Below are 8,252 nucleotides of genomic sequence, written 5' to 3'. Positions count from 1 at the left end.
GCAGGATTTTGTACAAAATACTTGAAGAAATCTTGCTGATCTACGGCAATATACTTATACAATAATCCTACCTATTCTGGCTTGCTAAAAATTAATGAGTTAATGATCAGTTAGCAATGGGCTGGTGCAATGGGCATACATCTTAAAATTAACAAACCTTAATTGGTACTGAGAAATAAAGCTGCATGTAAGTCAGCTGCATTAAAAATTATATTCAAAACCAGTTCAATAATTTATTTCGACACACGTAGTTTGAGGAGAGAACCACCTTACGCCCGCTAAGCCTTTTGCTGTGCATATCTACGATGTGACGTCATGAGTATGGCATACGCTAGTGTAAACAAGTTTAATTGATTAAAAATAGTTCTCCCGATGTTTTGGTAAAGAAAACTTAATGTAGGAGAGAACGTTCAAGGGGTAGCTACAGTATTAGGATAGAGCCTAAACTACAAAAGGAAGAAGAAGAGTGAAGAAAAACTCTTCACATATAGGGGTATACGGATATGTGTACAATATTGTATAGATATGTAAATAGAAAAGGTTTTGCTTCTTTTAATTTTCACCTTGTACTATTATTGTAAATCAAAATGTAATTTTGTATGTTTTGTAATGTACTCTCATACCCCGAGAGTGGTCGCTTGAGTTAATAAAATCCTTTAATCCACAACACAGTGATAGTGGGCACACTACTAGAAGAAGCGTAGTAATAAGAGGATCTGACTTCTGCTCTCAAGGCATTTAATTTGGTATATAGCCTACATTGGGGCTCTTGAAATTATTCTATGCATTTTTTTTTTTACAAATTGTAGTTTGTTTATCTCTTCTTTAAGTAGATGGATTTCCTCTGTTGAGCGAAAGAGGCTTAGAAGGGCCACCCCTTTCCAAAATACTTTTCCTATCATTAATCTTTTGCAACTTCAAGCAGAGATGGAGGCTGTCTAGTTCATAAATTGATAGACTTTATTAAAGATTTCGTCTTTGAATTCCTGGAAACAGTTTCTTTTGCTTTATATTATTGTTCCTAAATATCTAATTGAGATAACCACTTTAATACCTTCAATTCCCTTGTGATGGAAATTCGTTGTTATATGCGAGTATGTTGTTTTTTGCTTTGTTTATTTCGAGTCCAATTTCACTTGATTTGAAAGTTCGTGCCTTCATTGGTATTATTGCGTCTTCTATGATGTGTGAAATTTAAAGTCCATCCTCTGCAAAGAATATTGCAACGATCTTGCATATGAAATTTCTAAAACCTTCCGAGTTCAGTTCAAGATATTTGATAATGCTGTTGTAAGGACAACATCCTACAACGCTTCATTGGCAATTCATCTCTCCTTTTAATTTTGTATATATTTTCCTCTTAATGTAACATAATTGTATTTTATTTTTTTACACTGTATGTAAAATCATCTGCTCTCTCATCTCATATATTATTCATTATTGGATGTTAAACTTGGGCTTTTATAATTATCAGAATGCTAACGTGAAGAAACACAAATGCTCAGCGAATCTCACCAGTCTGCTGTCGGTCAGTCACCTTCTCAGCAGGATGCTACCTTTACGTCCGCAGAAGTCTATGTCATTCACCTGTCTTGTGAATAAACCATCAATCGACTATGATCTGTCTCTCGTTCCTCACAACTGGTGACCCATGGAGTTTCCCTTAACGGACTTATAACGGCGACCTGGAAAGAGATTGTTTGGGTTAGCAACTCCTCTCACCTCAACGCCACTAATGAAACCATTACGGCGCAATACTACTTTTGTTTTCTGGCCTTGCCAAAGCAGTTTTTCCACAGCAATTTACGACTACTCGACTGCTTGTAGCCCCTACTCTGTTCATGGTACGATTGTCACGCAACTAACATAAACAGCCACACAGGTGTCGATGGGACAGAAGCTGCAGTTGCCCCCATTCACACCCAACGCACCAACAGTGTGGTTTCAGCGTGCTGAGTCCCACTTCAGGTTGGCCTTCATTACTGATGAAATAAGAAAGGCCGACATGGTGATGGTGATGCTAACATCAGATGCATTCAAGAACATCTCCTCCTGGCTGAAGTAGAGGCCAGGACCCAGGAAATACAGCAACCTGAAGAAGATGCTGAGAGAAGTCTATGACCTACCAGTAACCTTAAGAGCCCAGCGCGCCCTCGACTTAATGACAACCCCTCTAGGCGACACCCATCATACAGCAGCCTGGAACGAATTGATGGACCTCCAGCTGGACAAGCTCGACTGCAATGGGCGACCCAAGGAGATAAGCCTGTTGAGAGACTTCTTCCTCCACCGCCTTCCCGAAAGCATCCATGCCCAGTTGGAGGGCACCAAGCAATTGGACACGCCATCCTTGGTCGCAAAGGCCAAGAAACTTCACCTGGTGGCTCAGGCTGCCAGATATGCTGGTACCAACCCCATCAACGCCGTCACGGAGGAGGCAGAGGAGTATCCTGTGGAGCCAGAAGAAGCAGGAGTCAACGCGGTCCATAGCAGGAGGCCCCAATATCCACGTCCTCGGCCCCCACCACAACAACAGCATCAACAACACCAGCAGCAACCATTACAGGAGCAACAGCATCAACGAGAGGACCAGTACTACAAGAGTCCCGACCTACCCACGTGGTGCTGCTCCCATCGAGTTTGAGGGGAAGAGGGTGCAAAAGTGCTTTCCACCATGCTCCCAAGCAGCCGTGGAACCAGTGAAGGTCAACCACACAGGTTTCTACATCCACGACGCGAACTCAGTAAAAAGGTTCCTGGTGGGTATCGGTCTACAGTGTCCACGTACTCGCCTTTGTTTGGAAAGTTATGTTTATCCTTAGTTTTTCCTTCTTATTAATATAAGAGATTTTCATTATCTTGCGTAATATTAGTTAGTTAGTCTTGTATTCTTCATGTAGTTTGCTTTTATTGCTTCCTTATGCTCTAAAATAAGCATTAATTATTAAAGTTATATCTTGCTGTTTGGGTGTCTTTGTTCTTCTATTGTAATTGCTTGGTAAATATATGCATTGCCTTTATTATTTAAATAAATGTTTGGTAAATTGATTTTCTTTTAACTTAACTATACCAAGCACCAGGAAAACAGCAATGAAGGTAGTTAAGTACGTTAACCCTGTAACTAGTTACTGCCTAGTTTGGTTATCTTTCAGCTTCGACCCCGTTCCCAAAATACTTTGGAGCAGCAGTAGCTTGGAAGGAGAGGGACAGTGAAGATGTAACCACTATCTAGCACAGCGCGACTTTGAGATCGTTATTACAATCGTACTAATCTTTCGTGTAGTGCATTATGAAGGAACTATGAAGATCTAAAATGTATCTGTGACCTGGCCCATGTACCGAGGGTGGGGAGGCGAATAATGTGGCCTATTATCCACCATAGGCCACCACCATTTTCCACGAAGAACAACTTGCCGACCGATATTATCTAGTTGCTAATACGACTATTCGGCTTAATTTGGACCTAGAAAAGATAGCTGAAAATTTGAAGGTTCGTTGCAAATTTCGTTTGGTGCTTGTCATTTGCGATTTCAATTTCAGTAATTATTGTTGAACAATAATGTCCTAACAGAATATCCCCATGGAATTTATCAGAGAATCCTATTCGATTGGTACCCATGTATGTAATTATATTTACCAAGTAAGCCTTTTATATAACTGTCTTTTGGGCCTTCATTTAAAGGCAACATTAATATTTCTGGAGCTAGCACAGTACTTTTACTTATATTTAACAGGTAGTAATTTATATTTTTTAAACCATAATATTACATTTATGGTCTACTGGGTTAACCCAGTAACTACTTGTTCATCCCAGATAGTTTTGCTTAGCCTCTCAATCTCGTGTTTCGTTGCCTCATTGTTTTTACGGATGTTTGAATGGACATGCCCATATATTTGCATTGCTCTTGAGCATTTAGAGGTGTACTATATATATATATATATATATATATATATATATATATATATATATATATATATATATATATATATATATATATATATATATATATATATATATCTATATATATATATATTTTACTTGAGTCAATTTCTTAATAGTTTTATATGAAATTTATGAAGTTAATTTGATTAGGAGTCCCTTCTTACACTAGGATTTCTCTCATTTCAGATTCTCTTGATTTATTCTGAAACTGTGAGTTGGCAGCAGGGCCAGCACCATCCCTCTACCTCGTATGATTTGGGATTACCTGTTGCAAACCAGGAAGCAAGGATATTCACAACAGATTGATAGAAAAGGAATTGTAGAATTTATTATTAAATTTTTGAATTTTTTCTTGGTTTATTATTCACAATAATTAATTCAGAATAGCCTTCGAAGAACTACCACGACCTCCCATCAGATGACAGGGCCATGCTGGTTGCCGCAAATGGCCGCCCCGTCACCTGCTACGGGACTAGGGCATTAAGAATATCCATCATGGGCCGGGACTAGAGCTGGCCTTTCCTGATCACCGATGTCAAGGTGCCTCTCCTGGGTGCCGACTTCCTCGCCCACCACGGATTGCTAGTACACATGCATCGCAAACGACTCTTCGACCAAGTGACCTACCGGTCCCACCACATCTCCTGTGGGCTCACTTGCCCAGGGTGTGCTTTGTCACGCCCCACGAGTATGGCCGCCTGCTGCAGGAATTCCCCAACATTTTCAAACCTGAGCCTCATCAATTGGAGTTGGTTCCTGCCAAACATGGAATATACCACCACATCATGACGACTGGCCCTCCTACCCACTGCAAATTCAGACATCTTCCATCACAGAAACTAAAAGATGCCAAGCGTGCCTTCCTCAAGATTGAGTGCATGGGAATCTGCAAAAAGGCATCCATCCTATGGGCATTCCCACTTCAAATGGTGAAGAAACCCGACGGCAGTGGGAGGCCTTGTGACAACTACAGGCGTCTGAATCTAGCTACGACGCCAGACCACTACCCCTTGCCCAACATGAATGATCTCACCAGGGCCCTCCATGGGGCCACAATAATCTCTAAGATGGACCTCCTGAAGTCTTACTTCCAGGTCCCCGTTTATCCTGACGACATCCCCAAGACAGCTATCATCACTATATTTGGGTCCTACGTCTTCTCATAATCGATGTTCAGTCTGAGAAACACTGGGGCAACCTTCAAGCACTGATGGATAGCATTCTGGGGGACCTGCCCTTCTGAGTTGTCTACGTCGGCAACATCCTTGTGTTCTCCAAGTCACAGGAAGAACATCTAGGGCACACGAGGGTGGTCTTAAAGCGACTTCAGGAAAAGGGCCTCGTAGTGCGTTTCGACAAATACGCTTTTGGGGCCGAGAAGGTGGAGTTCCTTGGGCCCAAACTAACGAAAAATGGTGTGCGCCCCGTGATATCAAAGGTCGACGTCATCAACGAGTTCCCCACGCCAACCTTCGTGAAATCTTTTCAAGAATTCATTGGTGTGTCAAATTACTACAGGAGGTTCCTTCCCAACATTGCTGTCGTGATGACCCCCCTACACAGCGTCTTGAAAGCGAAACCAAAAAAGCTATAGTGGGGTCCTCCTCAACAAGAAGCCTTTGAGCTAATGAAAGCTGCCCTCGGCAAAGCTATAACACTGGCCTATCAGGACCCCAGGGCCTCCCTTAGACTAACTACAGATGCCAGTAACATAGCCTGTGGTGCCGTCCTGGAGCAGGTCATTAACAACGAACCACAACCACTTGCCTTCTTCAGCAGGAAATTGAAACCACCAGAGACACGCCACAGCACCTTCAACCGTGAGCTCCTGATGGTGTATCTCGCCGTCAGACACTTCAAGTACCTTCTGGAGGGAATCCCATTTGTCATCCAGACGGATCACCAGCTATTAGTCCGTGCCTTTACTGAATCCGGGCATGCCTGGTCAGCTTGGCAGCAACGACACCTGGCTGCCATCTCCGAGTTTGGCTGCACCATCAGCTATGTCCTGGGGAACAAAAACCCAGTGTGCGACGCCCTCTCAAGGATCAACATCAACTTCATCCACATCAAGGTGGATTACGACGACATCGCCTGAGAACAAGCAGCTGACCCCGCAGAAGCAGACATAAGGTCCTCTCCAACCGCCCTACAGTGGGAGGACGTCAAGGTGGACCCAATAGTCCCACGCCGTCAATCCTTCATCACACCATCAAGACATAAATTGATATTCGACATCATCCACGGCCTCTCTCACCCCTCAATGAGGACGACCACCAAGCTGATGACGGAGAAGTTCGTGTGCCTGGCATCAAAAAAGACTCATGTGAATGGTTCCGGGCATGCAATGCATGCCAGACCAGCAGAGTTGGCCATCACAGTGAATCAGGGGTCGGTAGTTTCCCTCCGCCCAAGCGGCTATTTGGTCACATCCACATTGACATAGTGGGTCCCTTACCACCTTCAGGAAACGCCTGGTACCTGCTAACCATCATCGACCGTTAAACAAGGGGGCCAGAGGAAACTCCTATGGATGAGGCGTCAATGGATGCTTGTGTCCAGGTCCTTCTCTCCAGCTGGGTCAGCCATTTCGGGGTCTCTGATGACGTGACGACCGACAGGGGACCCACTTTTATCTCGGACCTGTGGGCATCCCTCTCCCACCTTATGGGGACTAACCTGCACAGCACGATTGCCTACAGCCCCATGGCCAACGGCATGGTCGAGAGAAGCCATCGTTCCTTGAAGGCGGCCTGAATGACCCGATGCACAGACGAGCATTGGGTCCAAAAACTTCTCTGGGTTCTCCTTGATCTACAAACCGCTGCAAAGTCCAATGGAAATGCTTCTCCAGCCGAGAAAGTTTACAAGGAGACACTCATTTTCCCTGGCGAGTTCATCCCCTCCAACCAAGGCTCCGACTATGTCATCATCGCTCAGCTTCGAGAGAGGGCAGGTAAATTCACGCAATGTTACAGAACATACACAGACAAGCTGGCCTGGATACCTGCCCCTCCACTCACACGACCTTACAAGGGGCCCTATTGTGTGCTGGAGAGAACAAAGAAGGCTTTCAAAATCATAGTCCACAGAGCATAAGACTGGTTAACTATGGATAGATTGAAACCTGCTTACATCGACAATGCTGACGACCTTCTTGAACAGCAAGGGTGCTGCCCACAAGTGACTCCCCAAAACAAATCGAAGGAAGCCACAGTTAAACCGAGCAAACGCTGTCCAAAAAGACCATAAACAGCAGTCGAATCCCCTGGGCTCTGCCACTGGGATGGCATCCTGCAATCACAAAATGAAAACTCGTAAGTTGCAGATAGTGGCCTACCAATGCTAGTGTCTCGACAACTAGGCTGCCTGCAACCCCTGTCTTGCTACAGAGACTAATGTATATTTCAATGATCATTATTCATTCAATTTTTCTGTTGTGATAATCCTTTTTTTCTTTCATACAATCATTAAAAGTTCTTTTAATAATTGTGTTGGGGCGGAGTAGTTGTAAGGACAATGTCTTACATTGCTTCATTGTCAATTCAGCTCTCCTTTTACTCTTGTATATATTTTCATGTGAACGTAACATAATTGTTGCTTATTTTGTCATTTGTAAAATCATCTGCTCTTTTATCTCTTATATTATTCATTATTGTATGTTAGACTTAGGCTTTTATATTTATCAGAATGTTAATGTAAAGAAACACAAATGCCCAGCCAATCTCACCAGTCTGCGGCTGGTCAGTCACCTTCTCAGCAGGACGCTACCTTTCCGTCCGCAAAAGTCTATGTCGTTCACCTGTCTCATGAATAAACCATCACTCGACTATGGGCTGTCTTACGTTATTCACACTGTAAGTTATGAGTAGGAAAAAGAGGGTGGAACCATTACACCCTTTTCTTAATCCACTTGAGATCTTGATGTTTCCTGCAGTTTCGTAATTTACTTATAGATCTGTTTCATCATTTGTGTAAATGTTAGTTATAAAATTTATAATTTTTGGATGTACTTTAAATGATTCCATGGCTTCTATAAGTCTGTCTCCTTATATAATGTCGAATGCTTTGCTGAATTCCACCAAGATGATGTATAGATGTTGACTTTGCCCGTAGGATTCTTCAGTAATGTATTGCAACATGAAAGTGTTGTCAGCCATTCGTCTACCTTTAATGAGCCCTGTTTGTGTATCCAGAAGTTGTCCTTCCTTTTGAAGGTGCATATCTATTTCATCATTTAGTATTCCCATCATGATTTTATAAGCTACACTCAGGAGGACTATTGGTTTAAATTCACTAACCTTTAGTC

This window comes from Palaemon carinicauda, chromosome 10, assembly GCF_036898095.1.
Source record: "Palaemon carinicauda isolate YSFRI2023 chromosome 10, ASM3689809v2, whole genome shotgun sequence".
Lineage (NCBI taxonomy): Eukaryota > Metazoa > Arthropoda > Malacostraca > Decapoda > Palaemonidae > Palaemon > Palaemon carinicauda.
This window is presented reverse-complemented; position numbering follows the sequence as displayed.